A 12,332-nucleotide genomic window follows, 5' to 3' on the forward strand; every position below is an offset into this window, starting at 1 on the left:
AACTTTATACTATTTCCTTAATACATTTTCCATAATTATTTCTGTGGAATTTTCCCCATTTTGAAGTGTAGGTCATATGTTACAGTGCAGTGCTACAGATAATTTTCTGCAGGAACAGAAACAATAAGCATGCAGATTGAGAAAGCATTTTGAATGTAAGCTGAAAATGCCGGTTATCTGTATCATGAACTACAAAGCCCAAGCCACTCAGGAGACTGGCCAAATAATATTATACTTTATCAGTCTGTAAACTTACATTTTCTGAAGTGATAGCATATTAATAAATTAAACCCATGAAAAAATATTTCTGACTTGTAGGTCAATATATATTTTTTTTGTGAGATCAAATTATGAACACATTCAACACATTATTGTAGCACTTCAGCATTATATCTCTCCATAAATTAGGACACCAGAACCATGGATTGTTTTACTCAGTGTTTATTCACTTAATTGATTCTCCCAAAACAAATGAATCATTGCCACTGCAGTCTCTAACTATGCTCTGGCAATGACTTTCTATGTAAAACAGCATTTGGCATTATGCCATATGTCATCTTTTTCTTCTCGCTACCATTGCTTGAGCAATTTCATCTTGAGCATGTGTAGAACAGGCAAATAAAGGTATAGTTTTATAAGTTGCATTTACCCAGAACATTGTATGTTTGAATTCCTCACTGCTGTAATTGGCTTTAGGTTATATGTGTTTGCTTCCCTGTTTAGGAATGAACAAACAGCCATCTTCACAAAGCTGTGATACACACACACACACACACCTTCACTCTGACTGCTGACTGGCTAGCCCCAAGGAGAGAACTCAGGAGTCAAAGTGAAGATTTCTTCAAGATATTCTTGCCCATACAGACAGAGAAGAGTCTTAATAGTCCTGAACCAGAGAAACATTAATAACAAAGAAATATATAAACAAGAAATACACATAATCCTACCTTATATCCCAATTACTATTGTATATATAAGAGTAATTGGATGGAGGGGATTGTGCCTACTGCAACAGTGAGGAATTTGACCATCTACTGTTATGGGGCAAGTGCAACTTACACAACTGTACTATGTTCATCATACCGACTGTAGTAATAGTAGCCTTAAAGCTGTATGGATTGATTATCAAACCTTATCCGACCTCAGAGGAGAAACAATATGAATCCAGGAGCTCCTGCACAATGATACTAGCAAAGCTAGCCCTGGACATTGAAAAGGAGTCCAGTTTGGAATGCTTTGTAAAAGTATGAATGGAGGATCATGTAGTCTTTAGAATGTTTCTAAAGTCCACCCCCTTCCAGTATGCCATCAACAATGACAAAAGATCTAATAGAATGTGCCTTGATACTACAAGGAATGGATATGCCATGGCAGGTACAGAAAAAAAAAACAATAGCCAGGAATAACCACCTAGAAACTGTCTGGATAGACACAGGATGTCTATTTTCAGTCCCTGGATAAGAAATAAATAGCGGGTTAGCTTTTGTAAAGGACTTGGCTCTGTCAAGAAAGTACCTGAGCTGCCTATGCATGTCCAGAGTATGCAGAATCCGTTCTCCCCGATTTCTAGATTCTAAGTAGAAAACTGGGAGATTGAAGACTTGATTCAAAATAAATTCTGAAACCACTCTGGGCATAAAAGAGGGGTTTGTTTTTAATATGACATTATCTCTGTGGAATATGAGGTAATGTTCAGCAACAATGAGAGTTTGCAACTCAGATACTTGTGTTGCAGATGTCAAAGCAATGATTAATACAATTTTCCAAGTCAAAAGCCTTAAATCAGCTTATAAAGATGACACAGTCAACTTCTTTAGCACAAGGTTAAGATTCCAAGGAGGAGCAACCTGTTTACAAGGAGGTCTCAGGTACAAGACTCTTCAGATACTGTTTTACACAAATAAAAAAAAGGAGGATACATGGCCAGAAATGGCTGAAAGATAGAACCTTTACGATGGAATAAGAGAAACCACAGGAAAATAACTTGCACACACATTTAAATACCAGTGGTACTAAACCCCTAATGAGCCCTTGTTTATTAGTTATGAACCAACAAGAACATTGTTTCCACTTACTAATACATGATTTTCTAGTAGCGTGGTTTCTTACCTCCTTTAGTACCTGTTATGTAACCTCATGAAATAAGTCCCTAAAAGGAATTAAAGGCATTAGAATTGAATCATCCAGGCAGTCAGTTGAAGTTGTTTGAGGTTGAGATGTATCAGATTCATCTGTCTTTTGACAGTAGATCCATTATGTGCAGAAGCAGTTTACTCATTGTGAGAGAACCTGCAGCCATCCTTAGAAGGTAATGGCAGGACACAAACTTTAGTAACTGCAGAAACAAACCAGACAGATTCCAGCCCAGGTGTTAACTCTGAATCTGATATTACCACTACCTCACCAACTGGTGCTGCTGGAAGTAGTTCTACAGTCAACTGGAGCACCACAACCCCATCACAGCAAAGCAACAGTGCCACAACAGCTCATAATTTAACAGCAGGAACTGCAGTACCCAGTCCTTCAAATGCTACACATGTATCAACAACTAAACCAATGCCAAACACCACAACCACATTTATACTTACCACTACAGCCCAGCAAACAGCTAACAGCACATCGAACAACACCAGCAGCATTTCTGAAGGTGGTGTATTTTCCAAAGACAATGTTCTTAGCACAGGTCTGGTTGCTGTGATCTGCATCTTTGCTGCAGTCATAGTTATATTTCTGGTAGTTGCAGCAGTGAAACTGTGCCAGCGAGATCAACCAGCATTCAAACGTTTTGAAGACCTACCAATGAATAATATGGATGAAGAATCACCCTTCGCTCAATATCCACCCAAGTAAATCTGAAGTCAGTATTTGTTCAGTTCTGATGACTGCACTGCCTAGTTTGTTTCCTGCATAATGCAACCCAAGTGCCACTGTGGACTCTCTCAGCATAGCAGCTAATAAACAACTGAGTACATTGGATAGTGAAGTCATCTATATTTTTCTGATTCACCATGTGTCCAACTACTTTCTGAGCAAAGCAAGAATTTAATTTTCCTATCTTAAGTAAATGGCATACTTTTGTAGCAGCCTTGGTATGTGTTTAGGGTATCAGACTCATACTCTATGAAGCAGGTACTTCATCATATCACACAGATATACTGAAAAGGAATTCTAAATTTTGGTGGGTGCACTGTTGTTGGCTTTACATTTATGTTTGTTAGATAAATTATACATCCTCCTTGCAGACTGGTAACTTTCAGTTTGCAACCGCACTGGGGCAAACTGTAGACAGCTTTTAAATTAGAGGGAACTTTACCTTGCCATTCCCAAGGACTGTGTTTATCAGGCATCAGAGAAAGGAGCAACAGCATTTGTTTGCACAAGATAATGATAGCTGCCTTGACTACACATTTCTTCCAATTAGCAACATAAATTTTCCATATTTTCCCCACCAAGTGAGGTATTTCATAGGTAGAGGTATAGGGTTGCCTTGGCATGAAAGTAATTGGTCAGCTGTCTGCATTGTTAATGTGTCATTGTTGAAACCTCCTGCATAAATGTCACACTGACAGAGGAAGATTCACTCCCTCCCTATTCTGAAGAGCTTGACTTCTTTACCCTAAAGCTGTACCAGTGAAAGGTTATGTTTCCAATATGGGACCATTCTGGCCCATAGCTCCAGACCATAGTTTGGGTTTGAGTGCGGTAACTATATTTTGCCAACTTTGCTTTTTTAAATTTCATTCTAATTATATTAGCTGTTAATTCTCTTATTTTAGATCAAACCAATGTTGATGTAGATGGCTCCAGTAGATAGGAGATCTATCTCCTTTCTGCCACGAGATGGCAGCATTGTGCTAGGTTTTAAACAGCTATCCAGCTTGCCACACGACTGGAGGGGCTATATTTCCATGAACATGCTTTGTAAATTATTATTTATTTATTTAACATTTGTTTGCCAGGATAGTCCGACTGGACATCAAGTGTCCATTTTCAGTGGAGTCCTGGGGAGAAAAACTCCATAAGTTTACAGAGAAAAGAAAAATTTACAAAACAGACATTACAGAGTAGTAGCAGATTGTAGACTTTACAGCCATTAGTATACAATAAGAAGATATTCCCCTTTTGGTTGAAAATACATGTGCACAAAATATACAGTGAGAGTAGATAAGAACCTGGTAGGGCATTGCAAGATATTTCACAACTGAATAAGCGTATACACATGTTTAAGTTTCCATATATACATTCAAGCAAATATACATATAAGAGCACACACACAAACACACACACATACACACACACACACACTTGTACATACACTCATATAGGTTATTGCACACACATGGATAGGTATAGTTAGAGTGTGTTGTTTGTGTTGTCCAGAACAGATGTGGCATAGAAATAGTGAGTGGATGAGGCTTCAGGGGGCCAATTACAGTTGCATAGATGGTTGGTGAAGAGGTATGTTTTAAGTAGGCTTTTGAAGGACAGTGTGGAGTTTTGTAGTCTGAGGTTAGGGGGAAGGTTGTTCCATATTTTTCCTATTTCATGGTCAAATTGTGATTACCTGGAATTGTTTTTGCATGTGATGGTTTCAATTAAGGCTTTGTTGGAGGATCAAAGTTGTCTATTTGAATTGTAGAAGTTCAGCATGCCAGTCAGGTTAGGGGGTCTCGAACATTTCAACAATGATCTCCGTACAGTGCAGAATAGGAAGATTTCCCTTTTCTGACACAGGATAGTTTACTCCCTCCCTCTGTAGTGCGATTTCGGAGTTGGTATATTTAAATAGTGGGGGATGTGGGGAGTGAGGGGGGCTTGCCCCCCCCCCTACTTAAACCATTCAGGTAGGTTTTTTTCTTTATTTTTTTATTACATTTTTGAACTTTTGAAAGTTCAATCATATGGTGTCGATCATATGACTTTCGAACTTTTAAAACTTTGATTATGTAATATAGACGTGTTAGCAGTTTTCTCGGGATAGTACAGAAGTAGATGAGCTAAGCTGAGTTGATGGTACCTTAATAGGTTCAGAAATTCAAGCTAGTGCAAGGGTTGTAGGGAAAGGCAGTGGTGGGATCGTGATTTGGCATTGGTAGCGAATCTAGTGATTTTGTTGTAACAGATGGAAAATTTATTAAGGTCAGTTTTGTAAAGATTAGTTAGAATTGGGGATGCATAAAGTAGAGTAGCTAGGAGGTGGGTCATGCCTACTGCAATTCGAGATTCAGTGGTTAGATAACTTTTACAGTGATAGAGGGAACCTAGCTTATTGTGGACTTTAGTGATGGTTGCTGATATGTGCTTTGTGAAATTGAGTTGCTAGTCAATGGTAACTCCTAGGAGTTTAGCCTCAGTGACAGGGGTGATTTGGGTTTTGTTGGCGAAGAGTATAGAGAAGGTATGGTTGCTCGTTTTAGTAGAGTGGAATAGCATTAGTTGTGTTTTCTTGGGATTTAGTATGAGTTGTTAAGCCAGTTCTCTATTTCAGAAAAGACTTCTTGGGCTTTTTGTTGGAGAAGTTAGATGTTGGGTGCAGAGCATATGAGAGTTGTGTCATCAGAGTATTGGACTATGTCGGCTTCAGAGGTAGCTGAGTGGAGTTGGTTTGTCAAGATATCAAAAAGAAGGGGTCCTAGGGTTGATCCTTGCAGCAAACCTAAGAAGGCTGGGAGTGGGGGGGGGTAGAGAGTTATGCCATTTGACAGATTGTTGGCGATTATCTAAATAGCTTTTAAACCAGAGTAGGGTGGGGTTGCTAAGGTTGAGGTCAGAGAGACAAGTTAGTAGTTTATTATATGAGACTGTGTCGAATGCCTTGGATAAATCTAAGAAGGCAGGTGAGACTAATTTACCTAGACTCCTGTGGGAGTTTATAGTATTGGTGAATTTGAGTAGGGCAGTGGTGGTGCTGTGGGATGGGTGAAATCCATGTTGGGTTGAGGAGAGAAGGTTTTGGTGAAGAGATAGGAGAGGAACTGGTGATTAATACATCTTTCTAGGATCTTAGAGAGGAGTGAGACAATTGCAATTGGTCTGTAGTTGGAAGGTTGGAAAGGCTTGGAAGTTGCTTCAAACTGTTTGGCTTGTATATCAGTTTCCTCCACCATCTATAACTTTTATTTGGCACTGTACTGGACATCTGCTTTGGCTCCTGTTCACAATTTAAAAGGGTAGAAAAAAAATAAAATAAATTACTAGAGAAATAAAAATAAAGTTTCCCTCTCATATGTACTGGCATAAGTTTCTTATTAGCTAGCTATAGCCTCCCCTGTGTCACCTTCGTACTCAACTTACCTTACTGATTGTTTTGTTTTTCCTCCTCCTCAACGTTCTCCTTGCTGGGTCAACCTGCTATGCTCAGGCTCACTCCACTCGCCTACCCTACCCCCATTCCTACACACCCCCACTGTCATTTCCTTTATACTTCTCTATTTCTCCTTCTCCTTATCTACTATCCAATCCCCACACCCTATCTATTAAACTACTTCTCTGCCACCACCAATACATTCTCATCACTACATCTTTATCTCTCCTCAACCCCTCCCCACCTTATCTATTCTCTCCTCCTACTAACACCTCACCAAGCCCCCTTCTCTATCAGTCTCTCATCTTACTCATTATACCTTCTACACCTAACTGCCCTTATATATACTCAGCCTACTCTACCCTACCATGTCACCTCATCACCTTCTTATCCCCTTCCTCCTCCTACTAACACTAGCTACTTCATATCGCATTCCTCTGCAATATATATATATCACCTTAATGAACTCTCTCTAATAATATTCCCCAGATAACTACCCCTACACACTCAGTATCTCACCTCAACTATTTTTAATCTCCCCTACCTCCCTCTTTTCCATTAATGTGTATCATAGCAACACTCTACCCACAAGTATAAAAACTATAAATCCACGTACACTTGTACTACTCTCCATACTGCTTGATTTCTTTGACTCACTACTCCTGGATGGTGACATTTACCCTAACTCTGGACCACCCATCACCATCCCTCAAAAGCATGCACTCCCCCACCCTAATCTCCTCAACAATTCCCCACAGCCACATTCCATCTTCTAAATCCCTAACTATCTTTTCACTCAACATCCAAAGCATTGTTAATAAAACTACAGACATACAGTCATGGACTGACCTCTACTCCCCCCACATCCTAATCCTCTCTGAAACCTGATTAAAACCTCACATTGCAAACTCAAAAATCCTTCCCCTAGGCTATAACATCTTCCGGGTAGACAGAACAAATAAAAAAGGAGGAGGTGTTGCTATCCTCTACTCTGAACAGCTTACTCTCTCACTCCACTTTCACGTTCTATACCTAGCTTCACTCCTGCAGAAATTCTAATAGTAAACTGCCACCTCAATACCTATAAGAAAATTTACCATTGTATCCATTTACATTCCTCCAGGGGACAATGTCCGTATCCTTGAGAACTTTCTCTCTTGGCTTGCCCTAAATGTTACCTACGAAACTATTATACTTGGTGACGTAAACATAGACTGGGCAACTCTCTCTTCCCTATCTCTTACCCATAGTCTTAATCTTTATGGCTTCCACCAACTCATATCTTCCCTAATAGATGACAATCCATATGATTGAAAATTTTCACCTCCCCATTCCTTCCTGTCAAAACTGCTGTACCCCAAGGCCCAATATTAGGGCCTCTTCTATTCAATATTTTTACCAACAATCTATCATCTGTCTCCAACCTCTTCATCTTCTTACAATATGCCGATGACTCCACCATTATTACCACTGCCCACAGTATCCATGAACTCCTTGCCCTTACCCAGGACACTTTCACATCCATTGAAACCTGTCTTACCAACAATCAACTGATTCTAAACCCTAAAAAGACAAAACATTTACTTTTTCTCCCCAAAAGACTGGCATCTCACAAATCCACTTTTTCTATTACCTCCCATAACAATACCATCATCAGACCTGGACCTCATACAAAATTACTAGGCATTATAATTTATGATTTACTAAAATTTGACATACACATCCATCATCTGAGCTGAATAGTCTTTAAGAAACATTGACTTTTTCTCATGTGCAACCTAGCAACATGAGTCATGAGAATCAAAGATTACACAAATCCTAGAATCCTGAGGTACTCTCTGTCTGAAGTCTGATTGAAGAAAAACAGGACATTTTCCATCTGGAGATTTACTTTGCCTGGGTTAAGAATGCCTTTTTTGAGAATAATCTGGAAAGCATCCTAGGAAAAAACTATCCTGTGAGAAGGAATCAAGTAGGATTTTTGACTGTTGATCTGAATAACCAGGTTGAGCACACAGTTTGTAACACAAGCAAGGGACTCCTGACAACTGGAAAAAAATATACAAATATAAACTAGTAGTATATATAAGGGCTATGTGGATGCTATGTAGTCTGCATTCAGCTATCAATGAAGCTAGACACTTGGTGAAAATTGTTGGAGTGGAGATAACCCAAAAGGTAATCCAAAAATATTATACTGTGACCAAGATACAGAAAGTCTGAGAAAACCTATGAATTATGTGGCAATGGCACTGTGATAATAAGCATTTTTCAAGTCGAGTTTCCAAAAAAAAGTTGAGAAAGGAAAGGAAGCATCCTTCTTCGCAACAAAAACATTTTTGAATAAAACCCTTTCCCCATATGTTCTAGGGGCACCGGGTCTAGGCATATGTCTTAAAACCAGAGGAAATATGTCTTTCTTGTTTGGTGGATGAGGAGAAAGAAAAAGTTCTCTTCCCATACCTGTCAATAGCATTACCATCCTTGTCAGAAGGAGACAGATTAGTATTCATCATTAAGTTGTGAACAGCTGGAGAAGAAATATACATAGCTTCTCAATCAAACCTGAGATAGGAAAACAAATACTTGCTAGACTGAGGAGTATCTTGGGGGTCATTGGAAAGAGTGAAAATGCATAGAGGCATAATCCTGACCATGGGAATGATAAAGTGCCTGTCTTCCAAGTATTGCTGTAAGGATACCTTGAGCAGAATTTTTCCATTGTCTGTTTTGAAAGGAACAGAAGAGATTTACCTGAGGTGTTTTTCAATTCTGGATCAAATCTTAGAAGACCTCTACATGATGCTTCCAGTTGTGTGGATGTGTCCAGGATCTGCTTAGTCTGTCTGCCACTGTGTTTTGCTCTGATGGAATGTATGAGGCCTGAAGAGTTGCAGAATGCTGTACAGCCAGCTCCCAGGCCATCACTGGCAACCAGCAAAGGGATATAACCTTACACCCCCTTGCTTGTTCAGCTACTACATCATAGTACTGTTGTCTGAGACCACTAGAAGAGGACCTGGAGTCCATAAGTGGTGAAGAACTTTTAAGGCATGAGTAACTGCCAAATCTCTTTTACATTCATGTTTATTGGTGAATCATGAGGATCCCACAAGCCTTGCACTTGAACTCCTATGGACACTACTCACCACACAAAATCTGAAGAGTCCATCTGGACAGATTTCACTGTGGTCTGAAGAGAGAAAGGCAAGCTTGGATTCCCAGACAGATGAACCCTCCACCACTACACATCCTGTTTTACATATGCCAGTACCATCACCTGGAAATCCAAAGGATGAAGGTGCTTGGTCCAACAATTCTTCAAGTACCACTGAATTTTTCTCATGTGTAGTCTGGCTAGCGGTATCACGAGGATCACTAATGCCATGAGGCTTGGAATTTTGAGGAACTCTTTAGCTGAGGCCATGTTTAGAAGACAGACATCCAAGAAAATATCCTGATAAGTCAGAACTTTTTCTCCCAAGAAGGTCATCCTTTTTAATTTGTCTATCAAAAACCCAATGAAATCAATTCATTGAAAGGGTCTGATGAAGTACTTTTGAAGGTTAGATTTGAAGCCCAGATGGGAAAGGAGGAACGTGACATTGTCTAAGGACTGCAGGAACCTGGATACAGAATCTGCACAAATGAGCAAGTTATCAAAATAAGGAAAAATGTGGGTTCCTGAGGTTCTGCTATAGGCATTCACTGGGGCCAGACACTTTGTAAACACACAAGATAGAGTAGATAGCCCAAAGGGTAATACATAAAACTGATAATGTAAGCCAGACACAGCAAATTTAAAATAAATAAATAAATCCTGAAACTGGGAGCAAAAGGAATAAGATGAGAAGTTTCCTTGAGATCTAGAGTCACCATGAAACACTGGTCTGGAAGCAACGATGGGACTGACTATAAGGTGAGCATTCTGAACTTTTTACAAAGGTGTTTAGAAAAGACAAATCTAGGATGGGTCTACTGGTACTAAAAATATTGTACAGTAAAATCCTTTGCCTTTGTGTATCTCAGACATTGGTTCTAAGATTCCTGCTTCTGTTATGTGATGGAGCACTGGGGTCTGGTCTGGTGGGTGTGGAAGGATTCCCAAAAAAGGCATGATTTTCTTTCCATTATCATGTGTACCCTCTGTAATTCATTCTCAGAACGTATTTCTCTGAGACTACTTGTTGCCAGGCTGCAGGGCTGAGAGACCATGGTGGAAAGACGAAGAGAAAGAAGGGCAAAAGGTGGTAGGGTTGCTGTCTGACTCAGCATACGCATTCCTTTGCAGGGGGTTGATTCTTTTTTAGGAAAGGAACTCCTCTGCTTGGTTTCAAAGAACTATCCTCCTGCCATTTCCTTTTGGATCCCTGACTTTTGTTTGGCTGGTATTTTTGTTTGTTCGGCCCTTCAAGGAAGACACCATGTTTGGAGAGAACTTGGGTACTAGAAACATTCTAGATACCCAAGCATTAATTTGCCTGTATCATCCCACTATTTGATAGCTTGTAGATTCGACATACTCGCATTCGCGCATATGCATTTTCGCTATTCTCAAATTTCGGCTTCATTCACTCGAAATGCTGAATTTCGGGATTTCAGCATTTCGAGTATATGAAGTGAAACCATATATTTATATTTATATATATATATATATATATATATATATATATATATATATATATAAATTATTCCATCAAATATCAAATGCTTTAAAGAATGAATGCAAAAAAGTTATCATAGTACACAAAATAAAATAAAACACCTCGTACTAATTAAATATATGAACTACCAGATTGCACAGTAGCAGGGTTAGGGCAAATTCCCTGAACCCACTGCAATCCGATCTCAATAAAAGCAGCCAGCAAACTGAAAAACAAGGAAAAAAAAGAGTATCCCTTTCCTGAACATTCGCTCTTATAAGCTCCGGCAAAGAGAATTTATTATCAACTTTACACACATATATATATATATATGGATATATATATATATATATATATATATATATATATATATATATATATGGATATATATATATTTATATATATATATATATATATATATATATATATATATTTATATATATATATATATATATATATATATGTGTGTGTGTGTGTGTGCACGTGTGTGCGTGATGTACTACTGACATACACATGCATACTTCTGCGTGTGTGTGTGTGTGTGTGTGTGTGTGTGTGTGTGTGTGTGTGGACAGATGCAGAGAGTGCTATTTATCCAATATTCTGTTTGCAATTCTATGATACAGTAATGTACTATATGATAAAATAGTACGAGTTCTGTACTTTCTATTACCACATGTGCTGCAAATACTTCCTTGTAGTACTGACTTATGTGTCATAATGGTTGCTATAATATCTTGTCTATAAAGGCAAGAGAGCATAACAAGCTGTGTGCCATAGCCACAGTACAATTACTGTAAAAAGATATTACACGACACAGTTGCCAATTTTGCTCCACCATAAATTATAACATGACTGCATAATTACTATAGCAAAGCAGGGAATTCAGGCACCCAGGAATTGCATATCCTATATTTGTGCAAATATGGTGAGGCGTTAAGATCCTCCACATAATTTTTATGTAGTGACATTATTCTATGTAGCAAATGCATTCAAAATGTGGTGAAACTTTCCATGTCACCCAAACATCTTTTCTAACAAAAGTGAAAGTATTTATAAGATTGAATAACAGTAATATGTCATACTAAATTCCATTAGTGCTGCAAAGCACTTCGGTATTCCCTGACCATAAGCCTCAAGTATGACTTTTTATCAAAGGTCCTGTCTGTCTGCTTGCTGGTTAACAAAAATGCATTTCAAAAATACTGCTGAAAATGTTAGCAATGTGAATGGTATTGCTGTTGCTCCAAGGAAAATATGAGTAAAAGTGTGTTGTATGTAACCTCATATTGTGCTGGTGCCCCGGTATTGTTTCTGGACCAAATGTATTGTTTTTTAGTTTTTATTATTTATACTTTGTTAACCAGCTTAGTTCCCCTGGACTA

General features: G+C 38.7%; 2 protein-coding genes across 7 annotated transcripts in view; one reads left to right on the forward strand and one right to left on the reverse strand.

Moving 5' to 3' along the window:
* CCDC146 (coiled-coil domain containing 146) overlaps positions 1 to 12,332 on the reverse strand; it is a 4,019,163-nt gene that overhangs the window by 2,781,575 nt on the left and 1,225,256 nt on the right. The window lies entirely within an intron of this gene.
* Positions 1 to 12,332, forward strand: part of LOC122815746 (fibrinogen beta chain-like) — a 674,021-nt gene that overhangs the window by 460,106 nt on the left and 201,583 nt on the right. The gene's annotated exons all lie outside the window — the stretch shown is intronic.

Source organism: Protopterus annectens, chromosome 11.part0, assembly GCF_019279795.1.
Source record: "Protopterus annectens isolate FY-2018-M chromosome 11.part0, PAN1.0, whole genome shotgun sequence".
Lineage (NCBI taxonomy): Eukaryota > Metazoa > Chordata > Ceratodontiformes > Protopteridae > Protopterus > Protopterus annectens.